The sequence below is a fragment of the Piliocolobus tephrosceles genome, chromosome 9, assembly GCF_002776525.5.
Source record: "Piliocolobus tephrosceles isolate RC106 chromosome 9, ASM277652v3, whole genome shotgun sequence".
Classification (NCBI taxonomy): domain Eukaryota; kingdom Metazoa; phylum Chordata; class Mammalia; order Primates; family Cercopithecidae; genus Piliocolobus; species Piliocolobus tephrosceles.
This window is the reverse complement of record NC_045442.1, coordinates 107,331,756-107,347,555: the sequence shown is the minus strand read 5'-3', so window position 1 is coordinate 107,347,555 and position 15,800 is coordinate 107,331,756. Positions and strand designations below refer to the sequence as shown.

At 37.6% G+C, this 15,800-nt stretch overlaps 1 protein-coding gene across 1 annotated transcript in view; it reads left to right on the top strand.

The window, feature by feature from the left end:
• Positions 1-15,800, top strand: part of KIAA1217 (KIAA1217 ortholog) — an 846,584-nt gene that overhangs the window by 310,495 nt on the left and 520,289 nt on the right. Inside the window, exon 2 of the mRNA XM_023223197.2 lies at positions 1,247-1,396. The gene's annotated coding sequence lies outside the window, so the exon portion shown is untranslated. The remainder of the gene's footprint in view (positions 1-1,246; positions 1,397-15,800) is intronic.

Below are 15,800 nucleotides of genomic sequence, written 5' to 3'. Positions count from 1 at the left end.
TCCCCAGGAACCTAGACTTCACCTGACATCCAGGCCACTCACCTCTCCTGGGTTATACGGTTTCAGTGGACCACTTTGATGCCCCAAAGAGCTTGAAAATAAAACTTTAAGTATGATAATATTCATAACTAATTGAACTCAGCACAAGAAATAATTTAAATTGTATGGACATAGCGAACATTTTAAAAGTAAAATAGCATGAGTATTTCAGGGTGAAAACTCAACAAAATGTTTGCAATGTATTTTAATTGGGGCATAGTTCACATTTTAATAGCCTGCCTACGAAATGATGGTCAAAACTCAATAATGTGTTTGTGACATATTTTAAGTGTGTTCAATTACCTTTTTCCATACTTTTATCCATCATTTTCCTTCTCCTTGAAATATGTTTCTCAGGATCCTAAGAGGAGTTTATAGAAATAAATTTCTGTTGGGAAAAATACTGTTCAAACCAGTTGCCTTATTCTGTGAGCACCCAGTTGTCTGGTATCAAGTAAATCACTATAGTTTCTCACAGCATAGAAATCTACCAAGCGCAAGGGAAGGTTTCCATGTCAAGTTCATTTTTTCTGAGTCTCCTCAACAATCCCAAAACCCTCCTCCACAGAAGAGGTGCCTCGCAGACTCGTCCATAATTTTGAAATCTTTAGGCTTCAGAAATTCCATTTAGACAGAAACCTTTATGTTGGGCTATTCATGTTCACCAGTGGTCCAGCCTCTCCTACCTTTCCTTACACCCATGACCATGACCATGTCTTGTTTGGCATGGCTGGGGGAACTGGGCATCTCTGTGCAGCAGGCTCTCCGAGTGACATAGCCACGGCAGCTGCACGTCACTCCCTAACAAAGGTATTAGAGAGGCGAGTCCGCGATGGTTCAGCTTTTCATTCACCCTCTCTGATTCTCAATTGGTCTCTCTTCATTTCCTTCCGCCCCCAACTACTTAAACCAACTCTTATTTTCATGATTGACTTAGTCGAATGTGTTTACTTTCCTTTATAGCATCCGACTAATGTTTTGGGGAAAAATACTGGAAAACTGAAGTTAATTTGAACTCTAACTTTGGATAACTGTAAAGCCCTGTGTGTAATTACAAAGCATCCTGAGCCGGGCTGTATATCATAGAGGTATTTTATTCTTCACTTTCATCTGCGTGGTTTTTTTTTTTTTTAATCCATTTGAATTTTAATTACTCAGTTAGCAGGTTTGCAGTGGGAACAATTCCATTTTGACTCGTATTTTACAGATGGAGATCCTGGGGTCCTAAATTTGTGGCCGATTGCACTGTGTCCTGGAGACAGAGCGGAACCACAGCCTGGAGCCTCTGGGAATTGCCCCTGAAAGACTGCATTACTTCTCTGTGGAGTCTTCCTCCTCCTGATTATTTTCTTTTTAGGTAAGGTCTATCTTTTTATTAAATCATAAAATGAGCATCCATCATCTTGACAGTGAGTGAATTATGAGCTAAAGGCCTATCTATAAAACTTGGCTTCTGTTCATTCCCTCTCTGAGCTCAGTGGAACAAAATGTCCAAATTGAACCCTGTGATCTTCCCACAGGTATTTGTTCTGATATGCAGCTGCTTTATTTTTTTAGTCATTCTTCCTCTGGTCTTGCGGACAGGGTTAGCAGCATATGTGTTATTTTTCAGACCATGTATTAGATCCATTTATATGCCTGTCTTTGTGTTCAGACTCTGGCTCAAAGCCATGATAATGACTAAAGATACGGAAAATGCTCAGAGAACATGAACTTTTTGGCAAAGGATATAGGGAACCGTGTAGATACCTGATGACTACGTATGTCTATGGAGGGAATAGAATGAATCCGAAATAAGAGTCTCTTTTGGGTCTGTCCAATTATATGATCTTGATCAAAGTTAGGATCCCATAAAAGGAGCACAATTAATTTTCCAGTTTCATTGAGATCCCTTTGCTTTCCCCAAATCAGCCTACATGAGTGGCCTTGAGTGTCTGGAATGGTGAGATGACCCAATTGATCCCCAACTTCGGCGTATTCATTCAGCCTAAATTCTGTTCATAAATCCACCAGTTCAATATTTTATGCTAATAAAAGCTATTAGCATTTTGCATTTTCTCCCATTACAAAAGTTTTCATACAGCCCTCATCATTCTGACTACAAGATGTAAAATTTTGATATTTAATCCAAAGGAAGTTAGGAAATTAGATAGATAGACAGACAGATAGATAGATTGATTGATTGATTTATCTTGTCTCAATACCATCTTCATTCAGTTTGGTGTTTGGTTCAGTGAGCTGTATAAATCAGCGCTCAACCACATCACAGAGGGATAGAAGGGCCTTAAACATCAATGGTCAGAGAATCATTGTCAGGAAGCATTAAACTTAGCTTCCTCAATGTCAGAATGTTTGCACCAACTCTGACACAGGAAGTTTGCTGAGTGATGGCAAAAGTTCCCTGAGTGATGGTAGAAAGCTTGCAAAATAGCTTCTGAATTCAAGCAACCAAAGAGTCTGTATCCCCTCCTTCTGTAAAGTGACACTGTTGGTAGAAAACCGTCAGATGAAGGAGGGCATGCGGGTGCTGGATTTTGTGCAGCTAGAAAGCTGGTAGGTAGGTCCTGTTTAGTCTGTGCCAGAAGTCAAACAGGCTTCAGAAAGGGAGTTCAGGAGTCCTCTGAGCTCCCGGTGATTTACCCTGACTTCCCTTTGTAAGCATATGGATTCTATTTTCTGCTGTCTCTATAAATACTGTTGTGACTGTCTCTGCCAAACCAGCTACCTTTCTCACCCCAGGGAGAAGCCAGGGATCAGACATTCCTACGCTACCGCCCCATTAGACTCTGCCGTAACACGAGGGAGCAGACCTGGCAGTCAATATGATGTGTGTATTTGAATCTTTAAAGAGCTAGGCTAAACTTAGAGTCAGCGGACTACCATAAATAACCTGTGTTCCTCTCTCTTTGTGTGGTTTGCCCTGGAATGCCTTGCGCTTTAGTGTTGTACAAGCAGCAAGAGATCAAAGAGTCAACCTTTTATGGATGCATAGTTCATTACAAAGTCATCCGTGGGAGGAGACCCTGGCAAAAGCACTAATCGTTCTCTCTTGTGACTGTTTTGTTGCCTGAATTGGGATTGGAGGGCACTAAAAGAACTTGCAACCACTTTAAATAATTTTAAAGAATAAAATAAAGATGGAAATTCACTTTTAAAGGAGGGCTAAAACTTAACTGGCATCTTTTTCGGGTATAGAATGTGGTAGGAGAAAAGAGGAAGTAAAGGAATTGGCCCATTACCACATGGAATGTGGTTGAAGAAGAATAAAAGAAGGCAGAACGGAATCCTGTGTAATTTACTTACCCTTGGGTAAGCATTAGAGAGAGCCTTTGATAAGCAGAGCATAACATTGACAGGGATTTTTTTTTTTTAAAGCCCAAACTAGATAATGTATTTGAAAAACAGACTTTGAACTAGTTTGCTAGAATATAAAGAATAAATGTGTTTCAAATTATACCACTAATGATGTTGCAAACCCAGGATTGTGGATAATCACAATGCCACAAAACAATAGCTACTATTTATTTGATGTCTGCTGCATGCCACATGCTGTGCGGTGTATGTGATATCTTTTCATCTCACAACCACGCACGGGGATGACCTGTTGGTATCCCCCCTTACACACAAGGAAACAGGACCCTGCAAAGTTGAAATGCTTAGCTCAAGGTCACACAGTCACTAAGTGGTAAGCCCAGGATTTGTACCAAGCTCTAGAAGGAAGTGGAAATGGCTACCTCTTAGCCTGTAGTTAATATTTCTGGTTCTTGACACTTTTTCTAGTCTCTGTGGCAGGAGTTGTTGGAACTCTTGCTTTCTGAGCTTGGGAGCTTTGCTCTCAAAGACTTCCTCTGTGATTAAGACTTACTCTGTCTGAGCTGAATGTGTGTATCTGTATGGGGGCTCTGTCCTTGTGGTTGTCCATAGGCAGTCAGAATTAATCATTCATAAAACATATTGCATAGATAAGACTTTTGATCTGGCATTTTGGAAGGTAGGGTCTGGATATCTTATAAAAGAATGTCTGTTGCATACTTGATCCATTACAGTGATAGCTAAAGAAACATTTTCTCAAATGTATTATTTTAACAGGAATCATGTTCTAGTTTCCCATCCTTTAGCTTACTTTAAGTTTAAGAAAACCTGAGCTGTATGAACTTAAAAAAAAAAAAAAAAAAAAAGAAATGACAGGATAGGCCGGAAGCGGTGGCTCACGCCTGTAATCCCAGCACTTTGGGAGGCCCAGGTGGGCAGATCACAAGGTCAGTAAATCAAGACCATCCTGGCTAACACGGTGAAACTCCATCTCTACTAAAAAATAAAAAAAAATTAGCCGGGCGGGGTGGCAGGCGCCTGTAGTCCCAGCTACTCGGGTGGCTGAGGCAGGAGAATGGCATGAACCCAGGAAGCGGAGCTTACAGTGAGCTGAGATCACATCAGGGCACTCCAGCCTGGGCAGCAGAGCGAGACTCCGTCTCAAAAAAAGAAAAAAAAAAAGTAAAGAAAAAAATGACACGGTAAAATCAAAAAAAAAAAAAAGTAAATTATTACAGTCAATAAAGTCTCAATGGTCTGTATCCATGAGATCTTTTGTTCTTGTCACAGATAAAACTTGCATCACAGTAATGCCACAGGATCAAATGATTAAGATGGAAAACTACAATGCTCTACAAATGCTACCTTCTTTCTGTTCTTCTCAGTGATAGTACCTTTTGTTCAACCCATCTCTTCCTGCTTTTTTAAAATAAAAAGTTTTTTAAAAGTCAGACATAGAAGCAAATAACTGATCGATCCTTTCTTTCTTTCTTTTTTTTTTTTTTTTACCAATTTCATAGCAATTGAAAACATCTTCCAAAATACTGTAGATCTTCCCCCCTTCAAGTTTTCTTGAAAGATTTCACACGTGCAGTGTAAGAAATTGTGAGTCAGCCTTCTCCAATCCTGACTTTAAGAGTTGCAAAAATCATCTGCCAGGGATCACATATGTTCTCGGTTCCATGAGAGGAAGAAAACACATTTGCTGAAAAAAAGAAAAAAAAAAGGAAACTTTAAAACCAGTGGAGTTAGAACAAATACACTTGCATTCTGCTAACTTCTTTTCCTTTCCAGGGCCTGAAGGCTTTTCTGGCCCTGGACAGGAAGCAAGGCATCTGTCACCCCAAATACTCCCTCTCTGGGATGGGGGTTCCAGCTGGTCATGGAAGGGAAGCAAAGGAAGTGCAGAATGACCAAAAGATGGGCTTAGGATGCAGAAATAATAAATCTACAGCAACTACTTTTTGAAGGCAAGACATCCAACAGCTGTAAGTCCAATCTCTCCTTAAGACCTCGCAACACTCCAATATGATTGGTAATAAATTTCAGTCTGCAGCTGAGACATGACCTTTATCAGGTTAGGGCACTTGGTTAAGGTCACACAGCTAGTGAGCCAGGTGGAGAATACCAGAGCCTGTGAGTGTAGTATTTCATGGAACCTCCAGAACATTGGATAGGTATTTCCATCTAAGAAATTGTCTTCAGCCTGTGCAGTGGCTCACACCTATAATCCTAACATTTTGGGAGGCTTAGGCAGGAGGATCTCTTAAGGCCAGGAGTTTGAGACCTGCCTGGACAACATAGCAAGACCCCATCTGTACAAAAAATTTAAAAATTTACCAGACGTTGTGATGCCTGCCTGTAGTCCCAGCTACTCAGGAGGCTGAGGTAGGAGGATCACTTGAGCCCAGGAATTCGAGGCCGCAGTGAGCTGTGATCATGCCACTGCATTCCAGCCTGGGTGACAGAGTGAAATCTTGCCTTAAAATTAAATAAATAAAATTATCTTTAACACAGCAAAGAAGGAGTCTCCTAACATCCTAAAGCGGCAGATTACTGGCAAGTACTAGTGCCTCCATGTTAACATTGCAGAAACCAGATTCAAACAAGTTGTGAGTTTCTCTTGAAACAAAAGAAATCAATTACAGGGGAAATGAAACTCTCAACTTAGCGCTCCACTTAAGAAATTTAAAACTCATTTCATGATGCTTTGCCCTTCTTCACCTCTCACAGAAGCAGTTCTGTTTTTCAGTAATTGAGGTTGGGTTGTTCTCGTGGGTTGACAGTCAGCATGTTTTTATTTATTAAATGGTGTAAGTAAAAATTGATGTGATGGAACAACCATGGCAGCCTCTGCCACAGAACAAAGGCTTTTCTAAACCAGCATTTCTCCCACAACATCTGGGTAGATGTTTCATGTGGATTTTCCTTCCCCAATATCCAATGGCATGATTTCATGTTCAGATGGAAATGACAGTGACATTTCATTTGACCAAGGAAAAATAAAAGGAAAGAAAGAGACATTTCTACATTTAACAGAACCCAAAGGCAACTTGAAAAACACTTTGAAAGCTTATTTCCATTTTACGATCTAAAGCAGACCTAAGGTATATCTGTAGACAGGTGGTGCTGGTTGCAGTTCTGCTGTGAGCCTTTATGAAAAGGATTATGTTGACTTTCTGAGAATATTTCAGGATTCAGCACCTCAAAGGACTCCAAAAACGGTGGTTTTAAACTCCCATTGAAATGGGTCACTATATAAATCCTAAAGAGAAAACCAAGCCAGGTAAACCTAGGATCTTGGCTCCACATCAAACCTCACAATTTGAAGCCCAGGTTATTCTTACAACTCTCTAAGACCTCTAAGCCCATCCTCACTAGCCACAGCCTGGGGCTTCCTTGATCCTGCTAAAACTGAGCCAAGAAGCAAAAGCTCGGTGAGTGTCATTTTGCATAGAACTACTAAGCAGGGTAAAGAGAGGCCGTAGGAAAGAAATTCCCCAGTCACAGAAAACCCAGGTGTCTGATTATAAGATAGTAGTCTCTTCCTTCAAGGCTAGTGGGTAAAATTCTCCCTTGTGCCTTTGAATGAGGGATTTCCCCTAAACACAATACTGAAGTCTGTATTTAGTTGCTGGAACTCTGGAGACTGGGGACTTTTTTAAAAGGCAGAACTTTCAGAGGAAGCTGGAATGTAATGCCTATTATAGTGAACTGTAACTTAGAAGTACCCTGTAGAGACAAGAGAAGTCAAGGTTGTTTCTTACCACAGCTTTAACAAAAATGTAAACTTTGGTTGGATTAAGCTATTTCTGATCTCATGCTTCTGTTGGTAGAAAATACACCTTTATATAAATAGAACTATTTTGGGGGCGATCATAAATCACATCCTAACTCATAACATTTTTTATGATTTAAATACAGTTGGTCCTTATTACATGTGGGTTCTGTATCTGCAAATTCTAATACTCACTGAAATGTATTTGTAATCTTCAAATCAGTACTCATGGTGCTTTTTCAGATAAGCACAGAGTGACAATATATTTGAGTCACTCAAAGTACATTGTAAACAAGTATCCCTTTCACGATCTATTTGGTGCCATATTTTTTGCATTTTTATGCCTTTTGCATGTTCAGTGGTGATTTCACTGTTTAAAAATGGCCCCCCTAAACAATGTACTGAAGTACCGTCCAGTGTATCTAAGCACAAGAAGGCTGAGATATGCCTTACAGAGAAAAAATATACTTGTTAGACAAGCTTTGTTCGGACATGAGTTATAGTGTTTTTGGTCATGATACAATGTTAATAACTCAAAATATATATATTGAATATTTATGTTATTTCAGTATACATCTACATATCAATTATATATTAAATAAGATATCTTTAAGCAGAAACACACATAAAACAAGGTTAAACATTAATCAGTGGACAAAAGTCAAAGGCTGATAGGAACCAAGCCCTGTATTTCCTCTAGGAGCAATGATTCAGTATTTGCTAATTCAACGTCCATGTCTATGTTATAGATCATAATTAGTGTGAATAACAGAATCAACTGCATTTGATTGAAAGCTCTGTGCCATCTGGTTACTTGAGTGGCTCTATTGTGTGCAGACACAGTCTCCAACTATCTTTAATGTGACTCAGAAATGTCCTGTTATGTTCAGGATCAGGTTTCAGATAAGTTAGGAGTTATATAGACTGGATAAGAATCCAAATAAAATATCACACCTGAGTCAAAGAATGGAAGCTGATTCTGGAGTGTGGTGAGAGAAGGGAAACTTGGTCATGGGCTACGGGGAGTGCCGCCATGAGGGGAGGGAAGTAGAGGTATGGAAGAAGCTGAAGAGAGGAAACCAAAAGTAGAGGGAAAGATGTGTGTGCTCACAGTGACGCCAAGAGCCAGCACCTTAGACAATGCTCTTATTCATGGGATGTGTCACTGTCTGAGAATATTCAACATTTCTCCTTCCACCAAAGTATGGAAAACTAATGTGTATACAATGTCATTTGTTATACTTTCTTAACAAGCAGTAGGTGAGATACCAACACATTCTGCAGAGCTTAATGACATCATTTTAATGTGAATTGAGTCTGTTTATTCATTTTTCCTGTTTCATATAAGGTTATTACTCTGTCTCCTAGCTACCCAGAAAAGAGCATTTTGATTTTGGATAAATAGTATCTGTAGAAATGTGTTTTTAAATAAAGGGTGCTTGCATGCACTTAAGTGAATGGACTTTAATAATCTATTTAATATGCTTTGGCAAGAAAGATGTTTTTACTAGCTACCATGGAGAAACTGTGTTCTCATATTCAGGCATAAGGTAATTTGTTTTATAGGCAGAAAATAGAGTTTACAATTTGAAATAAACAAATCACTGCTTTAAACAGTGTAGGAGAGAGTACACTACTTCAAAAATAATTGCTTGTTTACATGCATTTGCTTGTTGGAAACAAAAGACTGAAATGAGAGCTCCTCTATCATTAGTCTGTTATATGAAAAAATGAGAAAGTGCATACAAGGACCCAAAGCAGTAGAGAGAATTTCCCATAATGCCATGTGGACATGATAAATTGTACCATGTTGCCAGTTAATGATATATTAGATCAATACAGCATCTAACTCATGAGCTTCGGCTAGAAATCTCAAGTCTGGTGGAAAACTATTTTTTAGTATCTTAAGAAAGATTCTCAAAACTTTGGAAAAAATTAGTGTTTTTGAAATATGGCCAAGTTATATCTTCACACATGAAAAATGTACTATATTTTTCTAGGAGTTTGAAAATCATTTTGAGGACTGAGAGTTTTTCTAAGCTGTGTTAAACCACATTGAATTGCTGTTAAAGGGTAATAGTCATACCTTTTCATATTGTTTTGAGAATTAAACAGAATAAAGCATATGGAACAAAAATTAATACAATATCTTCGATCAAAAATATTATAATAATATTCTTGGAACAGTAAATATTGGCCCTAAAAAAGCATGTAGTTCCCAAAATTATCCCAAATGAAATATCATTTTCTGTTGGCTGTCATTGCTATGACCATGCCACTTTTGGAAACTGATAGAACTAACAAAGTAAACGGCAAAAAGAAATGTTGAGGACTACAATAATGCTTTCCTGACTCCTCCAAATCATTTCCTGTAAAGGGCTGTACAGTAAGATTGCTTAGTCTACATGCCTATCTGTTCCATTCATTGGTAATTAAAATTAACTGCTATAACAAGGAGCATCAAAATATCAGTAGCTTAAAACAATAAAGATTTACTGTTGATGTGATCCCTCCGTAAGAATCAGGTGGCTCTTCTTGGGTCCCTCTTAAATCGTTTATTCTATGTTGCAGCCTCCACAGTCTTAGCAGAAGAGAAAGACTTTATCTGATTGTTAGGGAGGTTTATGGCCAGGTCTAGAAATAGCAACATAAGGCCAGGCATGGTGGCTTGCACCCGTAATCCCAGCACTTTGGGAGGCCAAGGCAGGTGGATCACCTGAGGTCAGAAGTTCAAGACCAGTCTGGCCAAAATGATAAAACCCCGTCTCTACTGTAAATATAAAACTTAGCAAGGCATGGTGGCGGGTGCCTGCCGTCCCAGCTACTCGGGAGGCTGAGCCAGGAGAATGTTTGAACCTGGGAGGCAGAGGTTGCAGTGAGCCGAGATTGTGCCACTGCACTCCAGCCTGGGCCACAGAGTGAGACTCTGACTCCAAAAAAAGAAAGGAAGAAAGAAAGAAAGAGAGAGAAAGAGAGAAAGAAAGAAAGAAAAACATAAAATCCACTTGCATTTTTAAGACCAGAACCTACTCCTAAGGCCGCAAAGTAACTTCAAAGTGTAATGGGAAGTGCCTCTTCCTGTTCGCGTGGGCTAAAAAAATAAAACAGGATATGCTTTCTTGATTCTTCAAAGCAAATAAAGGTTTAAACTTCCCAGTATGTTCAGTTTATTTCTTAGCATGCCATTAAATGAGCTAAACAATTTACTGGAAGAGGAAAATAAGGTACCATTTGACACCTTAATTTATGTATCTCAGTATGCATAGTTGAGGTTGGTGTTAAGCACAAAGTTCTAAGTCTCCTCTGAAGCTTCTCTGGTGATCCAACCGGACCTTCTGGTGATGTTCTTCTTTAGGCTGCTATAGTAACATTGATCAAATATGTCTCTGTATTCTTTCTTTCTATGTATTGTGTCTGTTATCTTCCTGTTTAAAGAATTCATTTCTCCTCTGCTTTGTGTAGCTACTTATTTCTTTGTTCAGTTCTTGTATTCTTATATTTATATTTTCAGCCTGGTTTCCTAGGGGTCATCCCTGTGTTTTCTCAACTCGGTGGTCAACCAATGATTGGGCAGAGATTATATTCAAACACCTTTCCTACAAAGTATACAAAGAAGCAGAAAAGTCTACCCTGCAGCCTATACTCAGAAAAAAATAGTGTTCAGTGAAACTGACTTACAGAGTCAGCCAGGATGTTAGATTTAGCAAAGATGTCAACACAACTATTAAACTTATGTTTAAAGAATTCAGGCTAAGCTTCTTATGTTTAATAATATTATATAGTGTAGTATATTGTAGTATAGTATAATATTGTAAGTATAGTAATTAAGGACATGTGTTCTGGAGTCAGACTGCAAGAGTTTGGATCTTGGGTTCATTACTTACTTGATGTTTACCTTACCTAGTTATTTAACCTCTTTCTGCCTCAGTTTCCTCATGTAAAAATCAGCATAGTAACTAAGTACCTACCTCATACATTTATTTGTTTTAAGGATTGAACATGATAAAATATATAAAATTGGCAAGTATTTTTTAAAAACGTGCAGTGAGCCCTCAAGAGATGCTAAATATAATTATTAATACAATATAGAACTATGACTTTATTTGCTTGAATCTTCTATTGCAGGTAGCATTATAGGCCTACTCATAGTAGGTCTCAATAAATGTTTGCTGAATGAAATCGTGAATTTTGTTTTGGTTGGTTAGTTTTGGTTTTGGTTTGGTTTTTTGTTTTGAAACAAGGTCTCACTCTATCACCCAGGCTGGAGTGCAGTGTCACAGCCACAGGTCACTATAACCTTGAACTCTGGGGCTCAAGTGATCCTCCCACTTTAGCCTCTCAAGTAGCTGGGACTACAGGCATGTGCCACCACACCTGGCTAACTTTAACATTTTACTTTTTTTTTATAGATAGGATCTTGCTATGTTGCCCAGGCTGGTCTAGAACTCCTGACCTCTAGCAATCCTCCTGCCTTGGCTTCCCAAAGTGCTGGGATTGCAGGCATGAGCCGCTGTGCCCAGAAATCATATTTTTAAAGCATGAAGTAGAGAGACTTTTACTTCAATGTAAGCAGACTATAAAAAAATCCTTCCCCAATGTATTCCTCTAGTTCCACACAGATGCCAACCTTAATTAAGATGTAATATTTTTATTCAGAATTAGGAATCAATGTTAAATGCAAATAAACCTGAAAAAGTAACATGCTGGCTTAAATTCACACTATAATTTTCCATTTAAATAATACAGTACACTCAACTTTAAGTGAAACACCTCCTGATACAACATACCTAAAAAGCTGGATAAAATTTAAAAATTTAATTTTATATATATAACTGCACTGTTGTAAAAGTAGAACTCCTGCAAAGGCCAGAAATTATATGAAAATGCAGTTCCACAGAAGCACAGCCACTTACCCTGGGGAGTTTACCTTTTGCCTGTGACCCAAACCTGGGTTCCACAGGTCTCACCCGTGGGATAAAAAACCAAGCCTAAAGACATAGCAAGGTGGAACAACATACATTAAAAGAAAGAAAAATGAGTGTAAGGACAAGTGCACATCTCACTGAGAATTCATAGAGATAATTGCTTGCCTCACTGTTTAGGAAGAGCACAAAAAAGAAAATGTATTCCTTCAAAATGTCCAACCACAGCACTACCAGGTTATCTTTGAACCCCCCCAAAAAAGTAAGATCTGAGTTTAAAGTGGCCTCAAGTTGGTAGTACCCTAGCTTCTTTCTGCTTTACGGAAGAAATGCAAATTCTTTCTGAAAGAATGTACCTTAAACCCAAGCTTCATATTAAAAAAAAAATTATAAAGAATATGTGCTCCCAAACAAAAAGTCACCAAACACAAAAAAGTGAGAACCCATTAGCAAAAGCCAAGAGAAACCACAAAGTGGAGAATTTCAGACATTGGAGTTACCGGACCTAGATTATGTAAGTTTGATCTGTAATATGCTCAAGGAGGTAAAAGCATATAGCAAGTATAGTAGAGTTACATAACATTAAACAGTGAACTAATAATTGAAAGTAGGAACTGCATTAATCATTGGATTAGACTTAGCTGAAGAGAGCATTTGTGAACTGAAAGGGCTTTTAATAATTTAAAATGCCACTTGAAAAGACAAAGCAGAGGTAATTGTGAAAGAAGCATTTGAGGAAAAAGAAAATATAGTGGGGAAGACAGAACACATTTCAGATTGAAGATTTGGGGTAGGGGAGGGCGGAATTCTTCTGTGAAAGATCAGATGGTAAATGTTTTAGGCTTAGGGGCCACAGAGTCTTGGAAATACTCAACTATGACATTGCAGTGCAAAAGCAGCCATAAGTAATAATGTAAACAAATGAGCCTGGCTACATTCTAAGAAGACTTTATTTCTACAATGGCTACACACTAAATTTGGCCCTTGGATGTTAGTTCGTTAACTCCTAGACTAGAAAATCACAAAAAATCAGAGCAGAATAAAATTTGAGAAGAGAATGGATTATACCTATATCAAGATAATCTAAAAAATAAAACAACTCTAAAAAGAGAAAAAGAAGAAGTACAATAATGGCTGAGACTTTTCCAGGAATAAGAAAACAAAACAATTCTCAGATTCAAGGACCCCCAAAATCCAAAGTGAGATAAAACAAAAATAAATCCACATCAAGATACATTACTGTGAAAATGCATAAAAAGAATGACAAAGAGAAGATCTTAAAAGTAGCCACAAAAGTCAGTAAATTCTTTCCCCCAAAATTATGTAGACACTAGACAAAATTGTCAAAAATAACCATATATGGTTCCAGAAATCAACCAAAGGCAAACAAAAATTATGAAGCATTTATTTATGAAAAACTTCTAGAGCGTTGGGTGAGAATAGTAGTCTGAGACTTTCATTCCTGGGGCTTATCCCCATCACCTAGCCACCAGCAGATGCATGGTTAATGCTGTAGTTTTACAAGAGGGAAGTTGGCTGTGAAAATCAGCAACGTAATTGTCAGAGGGGACCGACTTGATATGGAATGAAAGGTAAAAACCACACTAAGTAGCATTGTCATTAAAAGTAGTAAACTTAATAAGAAATGAATGAGTAAAATCTGCTGCCCTTAAGCTTGAGGTTGTGGTCTCATTTCGGGGAGCGATGGACAAGCAAGAAACTTAACAAGAAGATCTTGGAAGAAAGGGCTATATAAGCTTCCCACAGTCATGGCTGGTTGGGAAGCACAGATGCCCTCAAGAGAGACCAGAAGTAGACCAGAGAAAAGTGGAAGTCAAAGCAGAGGTGAAAATGCTCAAAGTTTGAACATGTTCCCCAAAACGCATATACACACACACAGAAAGTGGAAGCCTTATCGCTTGAGGTGTTTGAGTACTATCTCTGCCCAATCATTGGTTGACCACTGAGCTGAGAAGATACAGGGATGACTGCTAGAAAGCCAGCCTGAAATATATAAAATATAAGAATATAAGGACTGAGCAAAGAAATAAGTAGCTACACAAAACAGACTCCATAGATGTAATTCCTAGCAAGTTTCTAAAAAAGAAAGAAAGAAAAAAAAGGAACCCTTGGAAGAAGTAGAAATGCTGTATTTTATGATCTAGCATGTTAGTTTTCCACAAAATGGTACGAAGTATACAAAGAAACAGGCAAGAAAGTCTACCTGCAACCTATACTCAGAAAAAAATAGTAGTCAATGAAACTAACTTATAGAGTCAGCTGGGATGTTAAATTTAGCAAAGATGTCAACACAACTACTGAAATCATGTTTAAAGAATTCAAGGGAAAAAATGTATAAAGAATTAAAGGAACATATGACTAGTAATGGCACAAGAGATACAAAATCTCAATAGAGAAGTTGAAATTATTTTTAAATAATCAATTATGTATGTAGAAAAGCCCAAAGAAACAACAATAACAAAAAATACTGGAATTAATAAGCAACTATAGCAAGATTGTAGGATACGAGGTTAATATACAAAAGCCGATTGTTTTTCTATATACCAGCAATCAACAATTGAAACTTGTAAGTAAAAACACAACACCATTTACATTAGCACCAACAAAATCAATGCTTTAGGTATAAATCTAAGTAAATATACACATGATCTTTATATGAAAAACTATAAACTCAAAAAGAAATCAAAGAAGATATAAATAAATGAAGAGAGATACATATTAATGGACGGAAAGACTCCATATTGTCCGGATGTCAGTTATTCCCAATTTGATCTACAGATTCAATGTAATCCCAATGCAAATCCCTGCAAATTATTTTGTGGATATTGACAAACTGATCTAAAGTTTACATGAAAGGCAAAAGACACAAATAGCCAACACAATATGGAAAGAGAAGAATAAAGCTAGAGGACTGATACTATCCAACTTCAGGACTTACTATACTTACTATAAAGCTATAGTAATCAAGACAGGGTGGTATTTGTAAAAGAATAGATAAATAGACAGTGGAACAGAATGAACAGCCCAGAAATTGGCCGATACAAATATAGTCATCTGATCTTTGACAAAGGAACAAGACAATTCAATGAAGAAAGATTAGCCTTTTCAACATCTGGACATTAATATACAAAAAAAAAAAAAGAATCTAGACACAGATTCTGACAAAATTAACAGATCCTACACCTAAATGTAAAACCCAAAACTATAAAATTTCTGAAAGGTAACATAGGAGAAGATCTCTTAATCATTTACGATTTAATTTTAAAAGATTAAAATTATAGAGTATACAACATAAAAGCAAGAACTCTGAAAGAAAAAAACTGACAAACTGGACTTTATTAAGATTAAAACTCCTGCTCTGTGAGAGACACTGCCAATAGAATGAAAAGACAAGCCACATACTGGAAGAAATATTTGCAAAACATATATCTGATAAAAAAAGAAACTTGCATGCAAAACATACAAAGAACACTTAAAACTCAACAATTTAAAAAACCACGCAACTCAATTTAAAAGTAAACAAAAGACCTGAACAGATGCCTCTCCAAAGAAGATATACATATGGGAAATGTGCATATGAAATGATTCACAATATTATATGTCATTAGGAAATTACTATAGAGAATTTTTACTTACAAGTTTCAATTGTTGATTGCTGGTATGTAGAAAAACAATCGGCTTTTGTGTATTAACCTCATATCCTACAATCTTGCTGTAGTTGCTTATTA